This window comes from Trachurus japonicus, chromosome 15 (assembly GCF_045865225.1).
Source record: "Trachurus japonicus isolate A0001 chromosome 15, Traja_1.0".
NCBI lineage: Eukaryota > Metazoa > Chordata > Actinopteri > Carangiformes > Carangidae > Trachurus > Trachurus japonicus.
In genome coordinates this window covers 26,244,712-26,265,382 of record NC_140921.1, presented here as the reverse complement: position 1 = coordinate 26,265,382, position 20,671 = coordinate 26,244,712, and the positions used below count along the sequence as shown (strand labels likewise).

The 20,671-nt window shown below is 42.0% G+C and overlaps 1 protein-coding gene across 1 annotated transcript in view; it reads left to right on the top strand.

Annotated features, from left to right (window-relative positions):
- Positions 1-7,507, top strand: part of zfp36l2 (ZFP36 like 2 zinc finger CCCH-type) — a 74,571-nt gene extending 67,064 nt beyond the window's left edge. Inside the window, exon 3 of the transcript XR_015037786.1 lies at positions 7,494-7,507. The gene's annotated coding sequence lies outside the window, so the exon portion shown is untranslated. The remainder of the gene's footprint in view (positions 1-7,493) is intronic.
- Positions 7,508-20,671: the final 13,164 nt, after the last annotated feature.

Sequence of the window (20,671 nt, the reverse complement as noted above, 5' to 3'; positions counted from 1 at the left end):
CAAATATATTCTGCTTCCCTCATGGCAGGTGAAGCAAAGATGTAGAGTTTCTATTCATCTATTATCAGAAACATCTTCAACCACATAGCTATTAACTGCAGTGATCAAATTTTACATTATTGTGAGACCCCCTCTGCCATAGACACGGGGTTGACAGGTGTAAACAAACCCAGGAGTAAATTCATTCTAGAGGTTAAAAGTCATGAAGTTGTTGTAACATTTCTGTAAAACACAGAAAATCCAACTTTAACTGTTAGCTGACGTTAGCTGGCCTAGCTAGGCTGGCTAACACACTGTGGTCAACATGCCATCCAGAGTTCTATGAGGAATGAGTTGTTAAGACCAGATGGGTTGCACTGGTTTGGAGTTGTTGATGTTAAAGGAGCTGTGTGTAAGAAATCTATGGCAAGTAATCATAAAATCACTCAATATGTCACCAGAGACTATGGAATCATGTTCATTTTAAATACTGATCTAACTGACAGCAATAGTAGCTACAGCCAGAATATGCATATTTAAAAATTTTACTTGCAGCCCACAAATCATGTTTATGTTTAGATTTTTGTGTTTGGCCCACCCACCGCTCTCTCCCAATCACAGCGTCAGTGGCATTTTGGCCTCCCGGCTGCCAGTTACAGTAAGCTACAACTGAGCTGCGGCTATGGCTGGGATCTCCAATTGAGCTTGGGATGACATTTTGATCGATTATCTGTATTTTCTTGATATCATATGGGAGAAATAAGCGGCCTGTCACTCTGATACACCGCCTCCCTTCGTGAGTTAGTTTGAACTGAATCAGCTAAAGGGAAGAATTACAAAGTGAAAGTTGGAAATCAGGGAGGAAATGTTGTGAAATGGAGCAGATGGTAAATAAAGTGATGGTGAACGTGCGGAGCGGTTCATGAGATTAGTCCGGCCTGGTCAGTTGTCTCCGGTCGTCGTGTGTTATGATCCGATGGTCAGAAAGAGGAGGAGAAAACTCTAACTGTGAAAACACGGAGCTGCTTTTTTCTGCTGTAACACGTCTCTGTCGGCTCATCTACGGCATCAAGAACATGCACTAAGGCTCCTGTAGATGCAGGGTAACAGTGTGTGTGTCTGTATGTGTCAGCGCTACACGCACACATGGGGCGTAGCATCAGAGTGGAGAAGTGAAACAATAACCTGCAGATCACCTGAGCTGATGTGAACTCCACTCGTAGTTACTGTGAGTCAGAGCAATAAAACAGTCAGAGTAAAAAGCTAAATATTCATCAACAACCTGTTCAAACGTGAACACATAGGAGCTATGTTTACTATGATAACAGATATAGATGTACTGCTGCCTTATCCCTCTGACTGCAGGTATGAACTAATGCAGTCTATCATAGAGAGGCATGATGATCTTTACTTTGAGACTGTAGAGACTGTGTGAGTGAGTCTCGGGGTGCCATGGCCACAAAGCTGGAGCAGGGCAGAGGTTAGTGTGTGGTTATCTGGCAACCACAAGTCTGGGGGCGCGGGGGAGGGGAAACAATGTGCTACAGAATTTTGAATTTGACTGCAGCAACAGTTCACAGTCTTGCATACAGCTCCTTTAAAGCTCTGCTGCGATCCACAATGGGTATATTTCAGATGGCACAGTCTATATAAACAGCTGATTAACCTATTAGTGCTGTCTGCACTAGGGGAAGGTCTCCAAGCGGCCAGGTGAGGGGCATCCCCCTGTTCTGTTATAGTATATTATAGTCTGCCAAGATAACAGTAATCTAGAAAAGATTACTATTATTCCAAATACAAAGAAATAATTGGTAACACTTTACTTGACGCCTATCTCTATAACACATTATAACCATACTTACTATAATGAGGTATAATGCAGTTATAGCACTTTATAACTATAGTTATAAACACTCATAAATGATTATAATGCTTTATAACAATCATCATAACACACTATAAAGCATTTTATCATGACTTATAAGGTCAGGTATTATAATACGTTATAATTGTTAGTAACTCGCTGACAATGCCCACATTTATAATTCACTATAAATATAGTTACAATGTGTTATAAGTGTCTTATAAACGTGTATAACTATCATTATAAACACTCATAAATCACATAAGACTTTATAACAATTAGCACAACACATTATAGAGCATTATAACTCTATTATAATACTAAGATCTTATAAGCCATTATAAAATGCTCTATGATGTCTTATGCTTAATGTTATAAGGCCTTATGATAATTAATGAGTGTTTATAATGATAGTTATACACGTTTATAAGCCAATTATAACACATTATAACTATATTTATAATGCATTATCGATGTGTTCATTGTCAGTGAGTTACTAACAATTAACCTATTATAAAACCTGACCTTATAAGTCATGATAAAATGCTTTATAGTGTGTTATGATTATTGTTATGAAGCATTATGATAATTTGTGTTAGTGTTGTGTTTATAATTATAGTTATACAGTGCTATAATACAATGGTTATAATGTGTTATAGAGATAGGCGTCAAGTAAAGTGTTACCAAATAATCAAACAAATGAATAAATAAATATAATAACTAATTACAAGCACAAAAAATCTTTCAATATTTGTCCATAGGCCTTCACTAAATACCTTCAAGGTTCAAAGGGTTCAGTTCCCCTCTGGCAGCACCTGACTCTGCCCAACTTTTGGCTGATCCAAAAACATAGGCGAAGAGGTTGGTCGTGTGTGGACATAGACTCTCCAACCTGGGTTCCCCCATGTCTGGTTTAAGTGGAGGAAGTCATTTTAACGTGATGGAGAGTCTGTGTTTAGAGCAAGCCTCAAGTGGTCAATTGAGGAATTGCAGTTCTTTGGTGGTGTTGCTTCATTATTCACCTGTTAGAAGATGCTGCTTAAATGAACATGTTTACAGCATTGTACAAGACATGGTTGTGGTCTAGGCTTATCATCTCCATGACAACTGTATAAGAGGAGCAAACATTTATAGAATTCACCTGTTTTATCTTTTATCAAGGCTTGAATGAATGCATAATTTAGGATGTGGCCTAACAACCTTAGAAATGCACTGGACGAATGCTTGGTGCAACTCATGGCTCATTCACTCACTCACTCACTCACTCACTCACTCACTCACTCACTCACTCACTCACTCACTCACTCACTCACTCACTCACTCACTCACTCACTCACTCACTCACTCACTCACTCACTCACTCACTCACTCACACAGTCATGGCTAAAAGGAATCTATATGACATTTATATTAGGGTTGGAGATGTACTTGTATACAGGAATAGTATGTGTTGGGGTGTTTATGTAAGAAGCATGGTGTGTGTAGGAGAGAAGGATATTGTGTTAATACATGAATGAGGGACGGCAGAGCAACAGAGAGAGGTCATACAGTGAAATCATACAAACTCACACATACCTCATACCAATAAGATGAACTGAGAGGAAAAGTTTTTCTTTCCTTTTTTCCCCCCACTCCTGCCACTCCCCTCTTCTTCTCTTCTCCTCCCTCAGTCTGACCTTCCCCTCTCTTTTCCCCAGAGAGGAGGTTACATAACATATTTCCACACATGGAAACACACACACACACATACCCACACACGGACACACACACAGAGACTTGTCAGCTGTGAAATATCTCTTCAGCAGACCTCCTCTGCTGGACATTGAACAGACTCTCAAATGCGTCGAGAACCTTCTCATGCCCTGATTCTTCTCTCTCACTCTACATTCTATGCTGCCCCCTCCCCCTCCCCCTTTCTCCCCTTTCATCTCTCAAACAAACACCCAGTTGCATTAATCAGGGTTTTTTTCCCTGCCACTCTGACAAAGGTTCTGTTTTACATCACTGATTGGGGATGTGACCCCCCTCACACACACATACATATACACACACTCACCCCACCTTTTCTTTCTCTCTCTTTCTCTCTTTCCCACAATGCTGCAGCAGAAAAATTGCATCCCAACTCCACGGCTTGGAGAAGGGGTCTCAGGGTGGGGTGCAGGGGAGGTTGACACCAAGGTCAGGTTTGTCCGATCTGGGCCCAGGGGTGGGAGGGAGAGTGGTTTTCAAGAGCTGATGGAGGCGGACAATAAGTCTCTCTGACACCCCAAGAGAAAACATGCACTTTAGTCAGAGGCTGAATATCAATGACCAGTTTGACAGTGTTTTCTGGGATCCACTGTTTCCACCAGAAAGGACTTTGGGGGTCTTTTGTTGGGTCTTTTGTTGGTGACAAGTATGATGTGGGTTGGGAGGCCACTTCAATTTATTCATATATTCAGCTACAGTATGTATACAGAAATGTAGTATGATTCGATATCTTCAAATTAAGTATCAAACATTAAGGTACCCAGAAATGAGTACCAATGCCCATGTACTGCCATTTGAATGCTGTTATAATTATCATATTCAATATTAACAAAATTAATTTCAAATAACAATGAATAACGTTAAAGATAGTGACGAGAGGGAATTATTGTCCAACTTGTCTGTTTCTCTTAAGATCTTTGGAGAACATTAGTGTGTTGTTGTGATGTGAGATAGGATTAGAAGCAGTCAGACAATTATATGGATATTGGATTACCCAAATGTTCATTTTTAACCCCCAATGTTCAACTACATGCAGTGCTGGTTCACACACAGTTTCCTGTGCAATATTATTAACAGGAATGAGGCCTAAACTACAAAAATAAAGTTGTAATGAAACACAACGTTCCATTCATTTCAGTTGCATTGATCCAATTCTGTTTCAATTGAAGTGATCCAATATATTTTGCGTTGAATAAGTGTTTGCTGAGCATGCAGGTGGTGCGTATCAATAGCATTAAGATGAGGAGCTTACTTGTTTCACTAAGAGCTGAATGAAAAATGTGGCAAACATAAATATAGCCTACTTGTTTGTTATTAAATCAAAGTGTGTCCGCACATTTGAGGGTCAGTCTGTTGCTCTCTGACAGTCTAACATCACATCCTGACATACAGCGAGTGAGCAAATGGCAGCGAAATCTTGCGCGCAGGTGTTCTTATATGCAGTGTGATGATTTTGTCATGAGTATATTATACAGTGGACGCATTCAAATACTTGGGAATAACTCTGGACAATAAACTCACCTTTGATCAGCACACCACAGACATCCAAAAAAGAAGCCAACAAAGACTGTCAGCCATTCGCAAACTTAAAGGACTATACGTTGCACCTTACCTCCTGTTGTCACTCTATCAAAGCATCATTCAACCCATCCTTCTGTACTGTTCCACATGTTTCTTCACTGTGCTTTCCGTCACCAACCGGGCCAAACTCACACGCATCACAAACACAGCTGTTAAAATCATTGGTCTCCCCACACCCAACCTCTCAGAGCTAAACAGAAAGTCCATCATTCGCTTAGCAAACACCATAGTACAAGACATCACTCACCCACTGCACCAATACATCATCCCACTAGGGCGCAGGTACAGAACCCTTAAGTTTAGGAGGGCTCGCCTTGGGAGAAGTCTGATCCCTGCAGCTATAGCTGCCCTGAACAGCAGGCCCCGCTGATCTGTCTGTCCGCTATTGCACTGTGTCGTCACGTATTTTGTCACTATTGTTGTGTATGCTCTTACTGTTGCTGTGTATATAATTACTGCTGTTGTCTGTCTTGTGAGTTCTTAAGACCTTACATTGGCTCCCAGTCAGCTACAGAATATATTTTAAAGTTCTGCTACTGGTCTACAAATCACTGAATGGTTTAGGTCCAGAACACATGAATTACATGTTAGTAGAGAATAAACTCAGTAGAGCTCTGAGATCTACTGACTCAGGCCAGATAGTGGAGCTCAGAGTTCAGACCAGACATGGTGAAGCAGCATTTAGCTGTGATGCTGCACACAACTGGAACAAACTACCAGCAGAACTGAGATCAGCCCCAACTGTAACCACTTTTAAATCCAGGTTAAAAACATTTATCTTTTCATGTGCTTATAGCTGAGCTCTTTTTAAGAACTTTAAACTTTATCTATTTCCTTTTATTTTACTTTTTTATTCTTCTTTGCTCATGTTTTTAACTCTGTGTTTTTTGTTTTTATGCTGTTTTATGCTGTTCTTCTTTTAAAAATGTTCTGTCTTCATGTAAAGCACATTGAGTTGCCTTGGTATGAAATGCGCTATATAAATAAAGATGCCTTGCCTTACAATGTTGTCCTTCATTGTAACGTACAGTCAGTGAAGACGACTCTCCCCATGGGGACCAATAAATCAAATAAATCAAATCAATCAATCTGTTTGTTCACAGATATTTGTTGAAACGATGCTGTGTTTATGGAAAACTTTTTTCAAAATGAACATGAAAAAGATTGTTTTGGGAGAAGCTCCGTTTCTGTGTGGACAAGACCTAAGTTAAAGTCCTGAGCAGTCACACTTATTGAATTACATTTTGAAGATATATTTTGGTTACATCACACTACTGTGACTGGCATTTTGGATTCAAGGCAGACTGTGCATATGTGCTCAAGTGTATTCAGTGTGTATGTGTCAGCCTACATGTGCTACTACCCTTAGCAGGTTTTTCCCATGCCTCATCCTTTGCTGATCATCATGAGTTAAGTTAAATCTCTGAAAACCACAGTGAAGTAAAGCTGTATGGGCTTTGTTAGGTGTTAGACTGAGTTCACCACAGTCTGGGTGGCAGACTGAGGGCTGAGACTGACTCAGCTGAGAGCCTTGTGACTTGTGTAGTGTGCCCAAGATTGGACGGCTTCAAGTCTCATCAACACGTCTGACTGAGAGGCAGAGAGACTGTAGGGTGTGGGGGGTGGGGGGGGCTGTAGGGTGGCACAGTGCTTGCTCAGACTTGGCACGAGGTAGGCACAGAGAGATGAGAGCTGGGCTGATTTTGGATGCAGCTTCATAGCAGGGAGTTTGGTGCAGGGGGATGAGAGTTAGGTGAAGAGGCTGAATAGGTATCACATTTTGATTCTCTAAAAGCCATCCCTGACAAAAAAGAGGGGCGTTGGTCCCCCTGCCTGACCTAATAACACACAGCAGGACCCAAACAGGGACGCCATGCTAATGACTGCGTGCGATTACAGCAAAAGAGCGCACTAGCGATGGGGAGGGGGGAGTAGGGGTATGGGATGGGGGTGGCTCTTAATGAGAAGTGAAGAGACCCCCTTTTCTAAGCAGTGGCCTGGTTTTTAGGGGGGTCATTTGGGGCTGTGTTGCAGATTAATGACAGGCCACATATCAGCAGATAGAGAAGGCTGCGGTGGGGTGGCAGTGGCAGTGGGGAGGGTTAACTAAGACAAAAGTAAAGCTGTGGAAAAATGCTAATTCACTAGTGGCTGGGCAAAGAGGGGTGGTAGGGGGCGAAGACAAAGAGGCAAGGGGTGGAGGTGGGATGAAAGGCAAGAGTGTAGCGTGTGAGAGATATTTTGGGAAGGGGGCTTAGAGAGAGAGAGAGGGAGAGAGAGCATATTTGAGCGTGGGCACGGCTGCAAACTAGAAACAAAGGCAGTGAGTGAGGCCTCTGACTCCTGTGTTGCATGCTGCTCTGCTCTGAGAGTTATGATGGGTTTTACCCAGAGATTGTTGAACAGTGACATAAACAGTTAAACATCTTCTAAAAGGTCCAGTGTGTATCTATAAGTGCAGCACGGGGCCCCTGGTTCTTCACCACTGGCTTTGATGTATCAGTGATTTATGTGGAGAACAGAATTAAGCAATTTGTAAATGAGGATGAGATTACAGGTTTGTTCCCAAAGCAAATTTTTGAATTATTATGAATGATAACTTTCTTTGATGCTGCAGCTGTACTTAGGAGTGCAGCAGGTAGTGATTCAGGGTCTTAATGTCCGAGTGATCTTTGAATGAGAAGTAGATGACTCCACAATAAGTTGCATGTCCTTGTTTAGTGCACGGTGCATCGCCTTCATACACCAGTGTTAAGCTTAAAGTGGATAAGTAATGAAAGCAGAAAGTGTTTCTATTTCTGTCATAATATTGTGTCGATGCCTTTGGTATTTTTTCAATAAGCGAACAAAACTCAATTAAAACTAATTTAATACATTACAATGTAAAGATAAATGTGTTTGTTCTTGTATTAATACAGTGTCATTGTCTTTTTTTTTATTTGATAGCACAGTGAGATAGACAGGAAAGGGGGAGGCAGAGAGAGGGGGAATGACATGCAGGAAAGGTCTGCCCGATGCGGGATTCGAACCAGGGACGCCTGCGTTGAGGACTGTAGCCTCTACATGGGGCGGCGGCTTTAACCACTGCGCCACGCACCCCTCCGACAGTGTCATTGTCTAATCATTTAGCCTCTTTGGTCGCTGACAGCATATTTTGTGAATGAGACTTTCCACCTGTAGCATTGGCTATGCTAATGCTAACCATCAGGTGTCATGGATGTGCAACAGGCTTTCAGTTTGGAAGCAGAGAGAACAGACATTTAAACTTTAAGCGTTGGTGGATCTGACTTACTAACCCCATAGATACAAAGAGAATTTGTTGATAATCATAAAAGTGTTCTCACATGAGGGTTATTTATCAGAGATGAAAAAATGAAAAGTTTGTTACTGTTCTTATGAAGTATGGACAAATGCACTTTGCTTTGGTTTAAGGGTTAAATCGTGAAAACTCAAAACATTTGACACAAAGTATAGTGTGAGTCCTAACAGCCACCTGTGGAGTCAGAGGAGCAGGAGATGGTCCTGCAATCCTGCAGCTTTCAGGTGGTTCCAGTGTGGTTGCGTTGACCCACTTTCCCTCCTGTCTGCTGGCTGCATACGACTGCGGTTTCAGCAAACAGAGTTCACACCCTGGGAATAGCTGGCAGCCATGGAGGGAGAGACGTTGGAGGAGCAGACTACTGTAAGTGTGTGATTAATGAGTGAGTGTTATGGCAGCGGCTCAGAGAACAAAGAGACTAATCTACAGCACATGGAGAGTGGAAAACACTGCACATACCAGAGCATGGATATAAAAACTAACCTTCATCTGCTGGTTTCTAATAGAGCTGGGAACACCAGGTAGACACATACTAAAGGTGAACACTTGGCCACTGATGTGGAGTTACATAATGTATCCCACAGCTTCAAGGTAACAGGAGTGTGCTATTTCTCCAGAGTCTCCACACTGAAAGTAAATGAAACAAACTTGTGCACATTCTTGTATATCAGAATCAGCCTTTATTGTCACTATACATAAGTACAGCAAAATTACAGCAATCAACCCGTCCGTACATTTACAGCATACAATACATTATAAGACAGACATAACAGGATGACTGGGCGGTAAGAGGGGGGAGGAAAAGGGGAGAAATAAATGGAGAGGGGAGGAGAAAAAAAGCAGCTCCCAGACTATGTTCCTATGGGGGAGTACAGTGTGGGACCGGGAAAGGCATTGATTGATGTTGAGTGAGATGGCACAGGTAATCTAGACATCTGACAAAAAGCAGCGCCGGCGTGATGTTCAGTGTGATGGATTTCACAGTAAGAGTCTGCCATCTGATGTCCTGCACAATGAGAGGTGCTTTTAGACTGCAAGGGAATCTCTGATTCCTCTAGAATGTCAAAAGATCAATAGTGAAATATTATTTGTTGTGCTTACATTTCATTGAATAAAAAATGCTTTAGAACAGGTTCAACTCTAAGAAGACTTCATTCAGGATCAGCTGCAATAAGTAGGCTATTGCAGGTCAACTGATGGATTTTCCAATCATACATTCCTGTAGTGTCTCATTGTATTAAACCTGTTGAAGCTCGGCCTCCATGGACTTCAATGGGCAGAGAATTGTTTTCTTCACTGGACGTTCAACGTCTCTGGGAGTGAATGGAGAATAGGCAGACCTGGACGCTCGGCTTCTGAATGATGATTGGAGGACCTGTCTACTGATATTTGCTTGGTGATACAGCCCATTTCCATTGTACATATCATAAAACACAATTGTCCCTTGTTTCAGTTTAACATAATTCTCACATTTCCTTGTTCGAGTTTAATATAGTTTGTTAGTTCCATGATAATGTAGGCTGAAAATTAGCTCCCATTCTTTGAAAGACCAGCAGTCGCCACTCTTTAGATTTTTTAAATCCTTGATGTGGTTTGTCAGATAGTTAAACTGTGATGAAAAGCAATATGTGAGTTCTATTACATCATCTAAAACTTGCAAGCATAGTTCTTTGAGATTGTTGATATTTTATGATTTGCTGACAGGTTTCTTTGGGTGACTGTTTGCCTGTCTCTTTTCTTTTGGAGTTGTTTGTGGGTCCAGTTGGAAGCGATCTGCAGGCTGGCAGGGAATGAAAGAGTTTCCTAGTTCATCCCTGATGCTCCCCCTGCCGCTCCTGGACTGACTCTCTCCTTAGGCCTCTGTATCCAGCCCTCCCCAGTGTGCTGAATCCTAGTCAAGGTCCCCTCTGTCATGTGGACTGCCCAATAAAAGCCACTGTTAGATTGATTCCCAGGCCCATTTTCCCCCCGAGTCTTTATCTTTCACAGCATTGGCTGAAGGTGAGTGGCTGCCAGAGAACTAGGTTTCAATCTGCTTTTACAGACTGTCTCCTTCTTTGCCTCTTTTGCAAAACCATGGATGGTGAAAGCAGCTGAAGCAGCCAGAGGAGTGTGTGTCTGGTCAGGTTTCCATCTAGGCTTTTTCCTTCAAATCAAGACTGGCTGATCACAGAACAATAACTCAATACTTTTAAATAGTTTTTAAAGCACAGGGTCTTTTTTCTTTTTTGTCTTTTTTTTCTCCAACTGATTTCATGCAGCTTCAACATGCCATAAATAATAGTTTTAGATCATGATATCAAGCCCTATGTTAAAACCATTAAAGGGATAGTAGCATTTTTTTAAAGTGGGGTTGTATGATCTACAAATAGCCTCTAAGTACTTTAATTGCAGTAGAAGACTCTATGCACTCCTCCCGTTAGCAACGCCAGCCCATAGCCCTGCCCTGAGATTTACAACCTACATTGTTGTGAATGGACCCAAAGAAACGGCCTATTTTCGCGGCCTAAAAGAGGTTTTACCTGAAAAAAAATACACAGTTCCATTGTTTGCTATAATATAATTTTTTCCAGCCCTTCAAAGTGCAGGAAAAATGCAGTTTTTATTTAGACCTAACCAACTCACGTATCCCTCCGGCCCAGGGTTAGCGCCCACCGATCAGCAGTTGGTTAGGTCCAAATAAAAACTGCGTTTTTCCTGCACTTTGAGGGTCTGGAAAAAATATTATAGCGAACAATGGAACTGTGTATTTTTTTTTCAGGCAAAACCTCTTTTAGGCCGCGAAAATAGGCAGTTTCTTTGGGTCCATTCACAACAATGTATGTTGTAAATCTCTGGGAAGGGCTATGGGCTGGCGTTGCTAACGGGAGGAGTGTAGAGAGTCTTCTACTGCAATTAAATTACTCAGGGGCTATTTGTAGATCATACAACCCCACTTTAAAAAAAATGCTACTATCCCTTTAAGTGCAAGTGTACCTGCATGTGCTGTAAGCAAGGAGAGATAAAACCGACAATCTTTGTTCTGTGTAAAAGCCCATTTCAGTGTTGGGCTGAAGTTGGGCAGTCTTCTCTTCTTGTCACTGTGTAGTTATCCTGCTTGTGTCAAAGTGCGTTCACACCGGACCTTTTATTTTTGTCGCTGTCACTCATGTCGCTCCAAAAAAATCGCTCTGTCATCTTGAGCGACAGAGCGATTTCTTGCTCCGTCGCTCGGTCGCTGTCACTCAGAGCCCCAGCGATTTTTTGCCTGAGCTATTAAACGCTCAGTCGCTCGTTTGCATTGATGTAATATAATATGTAAACTCGTCGCCAGCGACAAAAAGGTGTGAACGCACCTTTAGGATGAAGGCCACCACGTCCTCAATAAACCTACAACTGTATATTAGTTTCAGATTAACTTTAAAAACCTTTTTTATTTATTTAAATTTCTTCATCTAAAAACAGTACTTTGTTCTTATTAGCTTCTTACAGCTTACAGCCAGTGTTTGCAGCAACAAACAACTCTTGTTCAATTATCAAAATATAGCAACACCAGAATTAATGGTGATTAGATGGTGATGCAAGATTTTTCTCATGCATGAGAATGAGCATGCAGGTGAAGGATGTTTTAAAGGGACATTGTGTAACTTCTCCTGTTCACAAAAATCGATTATCGACAGCATATTGTCACATGTATTGTTTTGCCTCGTGCTGACGGACCACTTGTTTAAATAGAGGCTTGTTTATGCCGTTACGTGCAGCGGCTGTCGTCCGTCTGCCGTCTGCCCAATTTCACGTGAATGCAGCATGACAAATACAATTGAGTTGCTTGCGATATACAACCGCAACGCTAGATGGGAGTAATTCCTACAAAATGTACCTTTAACTCTAGCTTTAACTGTCTCTAACAGTAATATTTTGAATTCTGAAAGTTGAAGTTACACACCAACATTCATCATTCTGACTTTCACAGCTCAGATGTGTCTGAAAACTTATTTGAAACATACAAATGTGACGCCATGTTGCTTGTCCAATCAGAGTTTACTGTCAGTCATAGAGCTTCCTCCATGTGTCAGGAGCCATATTGAAATAAAGCTCCCAGCTGCAGTTTAAATACAAGTCTGACCTTTCTCTGATGCAACCTGATGACAGTCAAGAATGGGCCTCCAGTAATGTACATGTTTGTGTTTACAGCAGCATAGCAGCTGCCCAGACTGCTCGCTGCTTCGCTGTCGAAACAGGAAAAGCTTTATATAATACTTTACACACAGTAAAAGATTAACATGCAGTGAGTGAGTTAATCTATTGCACAAACACAGACATAGAAACAGGTGTGCACACAAACATGCGCAAAAATCTGCTTAAGTTGAGTTGAAACAGACATTTATCTGTGTGAGGAAACATGCAAACACACATGTGCAAAAAAAGGACACACTAGGACAAACAAATCTCAGCTGAATCTATAACATAGTCTGTCGTATACAAAAACACACACATCCCCTGGACAGAGTTTACCCAGTCATTCCTTGCAGCAGTGAAGCTGTTTTTCCATCACTAGGTTCTTAGTGTGACATCACAGTCCAAACAGCAGTGAAATATTACATGGGCCGGGGTTATTAAAACTGTTATTAGCATGGCCAATTGGGCCTAAACAGGACCTGACTGTCACCCTAATGACAGGGTGGCTGAGAGCTGGGAAAAGACGGGAAGAGGGGATGGTCTGCTGAAACCTCAGCCCCAGTGGATTCTCTGCCACTAACATCCATCCACCACCAACCAACCCCTTAACTCTCTGGATCCTCTGTTGCATGGGAAAATTAAAAATGTGGTGTTGACACACAAAGCTGCAGATGTGAGACAGACATGGAGACAGGCAGGAAAACAAAGGAAAATCTTTTATACAGATAAATACTGACGTACGGGAGCACAAAGATGCATTTAATTCCCATGCAAATATACAAGTTTTAGGAAATAGAAAGAATTTTGTTTTCATTTTTCACAAGTTACTTTTTTAGTGTGACTTACTGTCCGATGCTATTTTATACATTCAGGACGAACACATTAGTACAGTACATTTATCTGCAGTTACTTTGCATATGTGCATAACGCTTTCTGTATGTTATCTTATGCACTGTTATAAACTAAAACAACTGTGAATCAACATTTTTAAATACAATCAAAAACAAAAAGTGTTTAATTATTTCCCACCAGAGTCTGTTATTCTTGTTTAATCAAAATAAAGAAAGTTACTGATGGCGACGTCTGATCCCTCTCTATCTCTACTTATCTCAAGTGTTTGTTGACACAGTCACTTTCTCATGAGGGAAAATTTTCAGTTTTTTTTATTTTATTTTTTGTAATATTCCTAAATTATAACCCTAACCCTTTTCCCCACTATTTTACCCAAACGGCACAGAACCCTGTAATCTGTAACTTCCTATTATTTCTTCCCACAAGTATCTGCTTCACAGTAATGATATGAAAGACTCACAAATTGACAATGTGTATTTAAACAAAAGTAGACAGTAGCACAGATCAAATCTCTCTGTCTTCCCACTCATGCTTAATGTTTTCTGTCTCGCCCACAGTCTCAGCCTTGTCTTCAAGTTTTCCCTCATAGAGTGAGGCCTGCAACGCAATAAACTGAACTGAATATCTTTAGACAGAGCACAAAACATACTGTAGCCTTAGCCCAGTGGTGGCCGATGCTGACCAACTATTGTGGGGTTCAGCTGGAGCCAGAGAGACCACTGTGGTTATCACTGGGCCTCTGGTATCCAAAACAGAGTTATGCTAACCCCCCTACCCTCGTCGTCAGCCATCTCAGACTCCACTACCAAGGCAAAACCATTCAAACTTCCAAAGACACAGTGGAAATAAAGTCTACACACCCTCAAACTTTCTAGTTTAATTTAAGACTTCAGTGCAATAAAACTAAAGGGCTATATATCACAGTTTTCCCAGTTGCACTTGGACAAAGGAAACAGTGGAATTTGTAAATAGCCTACTTACAACTGGTGAAAATATGAGATCGAAAGACTATAACTCACACTTAAGTCAACTACTATATATATTTGCACAGATTTCCATGTGTGTGTGTGTGTGTGTGTGTGTGTGTGTGTGCTTTTACAAATAACAAACTTTAAGATTCTTATCATTGACTTATTATTGACTACACACACACACACACACACACACACACACACACACACACACACACACTCCTCCATGATCCATTCATTTTCTCTAGACCCTTAACACACATGGTTGGCGGTTGAGGAGGGGTGAGTAGGCTAAGGGGTGACACTTGTGTAACAGTGAGTTGTGGCCCTCTGGACACTCAGTGCAGATGCAAACGGTAAATATGTGTCAACAGGTGTGCACAGATTGTCCTTGGGATTTATCCACAACCACTCACCTCTTCTGTGTTTTGTGTTTTTTGTTTTTTTTTTGGTCTCTATAATGGTGACTGTCATGGGAAATCACCTAGGCTGCCCACTGATTTACTCCAGGTGGCTCTTTGGCTATTCTCCTGCCCAAGGAGCTGCCCTGAACCCTGACCCTTGACCCCTGGGGTCAGCCCTGTCCACCAACCAGAGGACAGGGCTGGAGTTGTTGCTGAGGGGAGAGGCAACATGGCCATTAGACCAGCTTAAATAGTTTGTATGTGGAAACTGGAAACAGACCACAACTCCAGACTCACAACCCCCAAAGACCCAACTAGTGCTTATATACATGCATTTTAATGGTGCTGCTGGAGGCACTGAAGGGTTTTTTCAGTCACTGCTGTTTATATACATCCATATCATGAAGCTTGTCTTTGATTGTGTATTAGTAATACTTGGATAATTGGCGTTTCATCCTTAAACACTGTTTTAGGAATCCAGGTTCAGAGTGAACAAATCTCAAAACGCCACCCTAGCGTTTTCGTGTATACAACCAAAAAGCAACATTTATGAAATTATGATGTCATAGCCCCAGCTCTCTAACCTCAGCCACGCTGCTAGATGGCTATTGGATGTCAGGTACCAACAACAACAATGGCAGACTACAGGCTTGTGTTTGTGCTGCAGAAGCTACTACAGCAAAATATCCTGCTCCTCTACTAAGAGCCCGTCCACACGAATACGGATTGAATGAATCCGCATTTGTTTTTTATCATTTTGGCATGTTGTCCAGACGGAAACAGCCTTTTAGTAAATACGTTTCCAAAAACTGTATTTTTTGATATGATACAATTTATTCTGTGAACATCGTGTTTCGCTTGTAGCGTTCACCTCTGGCATTGCTGGGTATGTCCCACTTCAATATATATATATATGTGTGTGTGTGTGTGTGTGTGTGTGTGTGTGTGTGTCCTGCATGGAGCCAGATGATTGTTGCTTTCACACTGTGTTGGTACATTGCTGCAGCTGATGACAGAGAGCGAGCAGAGAAACAGCAGCTGTCCATCTGGCTCAGTTTCAGCAAAACACCACCAACACTGATACTACTCACTAATACCCTGAGGTCCACGTCTCTAGAGTTCTCTCTGGTCTTTAGCTCCAGTCTGAAAAATAACTGCAAGTAAATGTAATTCATAGGGTTTCTTATTGATGGCTTGTGGGCAAATTTCCTCAAACTTCTTTACATTGCAATATCAGTGTATCTTACATGAAAATAACTATTTATTGTGAAACCACAGAAAACCCATGAAATAAATATCAAAATATTTAATAGAGTTTTATGCTCAATGATTTGCAACTAGAGATAAAGATTAAAATAAACTGTTAATGAACCAGAGGTTATACAGTTACAAGAAAAAGTGTGTTAACCCATTAGACTGACCTGAATGCAGAATTAATTGTTCATAAAATGTGATCTATATCTCTAACACAAAGTGCACTACAGTTTCAATCTTTTGTGAACACACACCCATACAAGCAAAAAACACATACCAGCTCTACTAGTAAAACTCATTCCACAGCATGTCTACTGGATTAAGGCCTGGACTGCAACAAGGCCAGTACAACAGGTGGATTTATGTGGCTGAAGTCATCCTGTAGCGGATTTACTTCCATGTTAAAGGTCATTGTCTGGGATTTGCTGTTTAACCTAGCCTACTCTACTTCAACTTTATACACGAGCATAATGTGACATCCAAATTATTCAGCCTTATAAGTCCTACATGGCAAAATTCAGGTGCAAAGTAATGTTGTTGTTGAGAGCAGGTCCTGCCATGGACACATGATCCTGTATATGTATATATACACATACACACATAAAGGGACATTCTCACACTAATTTCAATATTCTCTGTGTCTGTGCTTATATGAACTTTACTGCATGGATCAATTTACATCCTCCCAATACCTCCATGTTCCGCCTGACTGGCATGGAATGGACATGGGACCTTTGTCGTACAAGCTGAGCTTGCAAAAGCGATATACACCGGCTGGAGCCGGGTAGATGTAAAAGACCCCTCATCTACAAACATAAAGTATAGAGACCATGTATATAGCTAGGTCTTGCTTGAGACTGAAATGTATAAACTGGTTAAACAAACACATAATACTCGCATGTACATACTATATACAGATATCAAGAGAATGAGAGAGCTATATAGATAAAGGAAATGAAAGTGAGAGAGGGAATGCAGGGGGTTATGAGAGAGGACGTCTGGAGTAATAAAGGCTGATACCAGCATTCAGAGTTTAAGGGCCAACAGGGCTTCGGATATGAATCTCGCCCAAGCATGGAGACCTCTGACCTTCTCCCAGAAGCCCCTGGGGGATTTGGCAGCGTTATTGTCTTCATCTTTCCCTCCCAGTTCCCCCCTCTGTCTTCCATCTTCCACAAGTCCATTACATTTATGTCATGGTTACAACTATCTGCACATAAACTGGGCTTTTCTCCACTGCTCTATTCAGAACCTTGCCATTCCCATCCATTCATGGCTTGAACAGAGCCATCGATTCATCAGCAGAACATGACTGTATTGTGTTAGAATGCAAGGATGAGAAAGGGAGAAGAGGGAGAGTCAATTTGGCCATTAGGGCATCACTGAAAAGCGGAGAGTGGTCTTGGGGGTCAACATGGAGGAAAGAGCACGAGGGGGAGTGGGATCTACACTGGACCAACTTTAGATTGTCCAGTGTGCTGCAGCACATCCAGAGCTGGGCGACAGTGGTTCAAAAGGACCTTATGTGAAAAGGTCTTAGCTTTGTGTGAATTGAATGCCTATTAACCTATTCACTAGCTAATAAGCAGAAACAAAGATGTTGCATTATCTCACAAGGAGATGTCTTGTGTGCTCTTTGTCACTACTAATAACAGAAAAGTATATCAATTTTTCCTGTTTTGTCTGTTGCTAATGGTTTCATATTGTTTGAAGTGGTAGCTACATGATTTTATTAGTATAACTGCCCCTTCCAAAACTTAGTGGTATGTCATGGGAAAAGCCTTCCAGGGATCTTCAGTAGACAATAGCGGAGGGGAGCCGCAGAGCAGAATTTTAAACTTCTGGGAATGATTTCAGTACAAAGACTGTTGTTGTCGGGATGTGAGCTACAGCTAGCTTCAACAAGACAGCACTGTCCAACAGGAAGATATTTCACTGGGTCTTTGTGCTGCACTGCTTAGCCTTACACTGATCAGATTAGTTTATTTGTTCTACTGACTCTGCAGGGTCAGAGAACTAGGGTTATATTGCACACAGTAGGGACGCATGGTAGGGGGTGAACAAATAAATTCTCTCTGTTTTAAATGCAGAACCTCTGGCCCTGCGGTGATCTTCAGCCTGGAGGGAAAAGATTGAGCGCCAGCATTTATTTCAGCGGCTCAACACTTCCTCTTGACATCACCTCAGTGCATAACAACAACCAGGCCAAAATGTAACTCAATGACCTTATAGCTAAGCAACCATCAACAGTGCTTCTTGGACTCATTCTCCTCTTCATCATCCAACTCCTCCAAGACCTGATGCTCTTTCCCCTCGGGTCTCCAGGGACCTCCAAGTCACAGATGAAGCAAGAAGGAAGGAGTAGGCTCATAGTTGGGGTAATACATCTGTAGCTGGGTCTACGAGAATGACATTCTGGCAGGGTTATGATAGAGCAGAAAGTTTAAAGGGATATTTCAACATTTTGGAAAATCTTCCTATTGCCATAGTCTAAAGTAGGTTCATTAGCTTTAATTGTCAGTGCAAACTGTTTTTAGATCATGCATGAATGTGCAGGTCACAAGTTGTCCACCAGAGTGTTTTGGAGTTGTTGGATCGTGTATTTAGTTTGATGAGGGAAATGTGGAAATACCATATGCCTCCATTGCGTTAGCTGAGCAGCTCACATCTCTGCCCTGCCGATCTAAAAACAGCTTGCACTGACAATTAAAGGTAATGAACCTACTGCTATGACTACAGGGATTATGGTGATAGGATAATTTGCCAAAATGTTTAACTATCCCTTTAAATACCTTTATAAACTATCGAGGAGGTGATGGAGTATACACCAGCAAGTGAGGACAACTTCTTTAGAACAGGTTTAAACACCATGGTTGCTCAGTTTGGTCAGGACATTTCCAACTCCTTTGTCCATGTCGACCCTGCCCTGATCGAGCCCTGCAACAAAAATTCCACTGCATGATGGGACATTTAGCTTCACAGGCTAATGAAGATGAGGTGAGGTGTGATGGGAGAAAAAGTCATCAGGCGAAGGGGGGTGGGGGGGGGGTTGGATAGCAGTGGTGGGAGTCATAAATCAGAACTCATTATCTATGGCGAAGAATGTGTGTGTGAAGGGGTTTGCGACTCAGGGGGTGGAGAGAGTTCTGAATGGGGTTTCGGGAGGAGGGGGTAAAGATGTCAGGGAGATCAGGGTGCGGTCAGTGTGATGTAATCCACTGGACATCTGTGCTTTAGTGACAGACAAGACACACCATGTTCCTGCTCTAGGAGTTCACACACATACATACACACACACACACACACACATAGATGTGCACCTCCCTCCCCCAGGAAACTGCGGTGCGGTGCTGTCCCTGTCTGGCAGCCAGAGACTTGGTACTAATGAGACTAAATGAGGCTGGAGCCTCTCTGTGAGGAGGTCGCAGTCTGTCAAACAATCAGCACACAGCTGGTTGCAATACTGATTCTAGAATACGCCAACCTGTTGAACAACCTGTTAGATATTCAGTCAGTTAGCCAATCAAACAGCCAAGAAAAAGATCCCTCAGAGCAGTCAGTGAGCCAACGGACTAGCTCTTTTAGTGGTCAGTAAGCAGGTTAGCTCATTCAGTGGTCACCAGCTAGCTATAGTCAACCAGTCACGTTGCTAGGTGGAAAATGCACAGTTGAGTAAATAATTTTGTCAGTTAACCAAGCATCCAGTCAACTGGCCTGCCTGCCAGTCTCCAGGAGCTGAGTTTAGCCATGCATTTACTGATTAAAGCGATGGGGGAGATGGGGGCAGGCTGGGTGAGTGAGTGAGTGAGTGAGTGAGTGAGGGGCCGGACGGCACTAAGCTTATGTAAAGGAAAGGCTAGGCAGAGCAAAAGTGACACAGGCCAGGCTTTAGACTGCCTCTGCATGGGGCAGAAATGTGCTGACCAAGGATAAAGGCTGATTGAGATTCCAGGGGGGGTCGAATGGGATTGAAAGAAGTTTATTTGACTGTGGGTAATATAGGCTTCCTTTAAAAACAAACAGGACTAATTTTGTTTGCTGTGTGTTTTAGCAGCTGTGACCTGCTATATGACTCAACCTGACCTCGTCCTTGCAGCCTGTGGGGGGTTTCAGCTCCTCAAATGTCCGTCACTGAACGACACATATGTGAATTTACCCAGTGTCTGTTAGTGTGTTTAAATTTGTGAAGTATGGGCAGAGTTATGTGTGGACTGTATGCATTACATCATCCTCTCAGGGTTGGGAGAAAACCAAGGTACAGGTGCAGGATGGAAAGATACTGGACAATGAAAATCACCGCAAGCACGCACGCACGCGCACACACACACACACACACACACACACACACACACACTTGATCTCTTACATCTCAAATAACAGAGACAACACAGCCACTCTGGCCCTTTTTAAAGCCAAACCAACACTTGGACCTGACTATTCCCATGACTTAAGGGCTGGGATGATGATTACACTGTTGCCATGGAGATAGTTCAGATGAAAAAATATTGTCAGTGAACTATTCATGACAAAGTATTGCAGC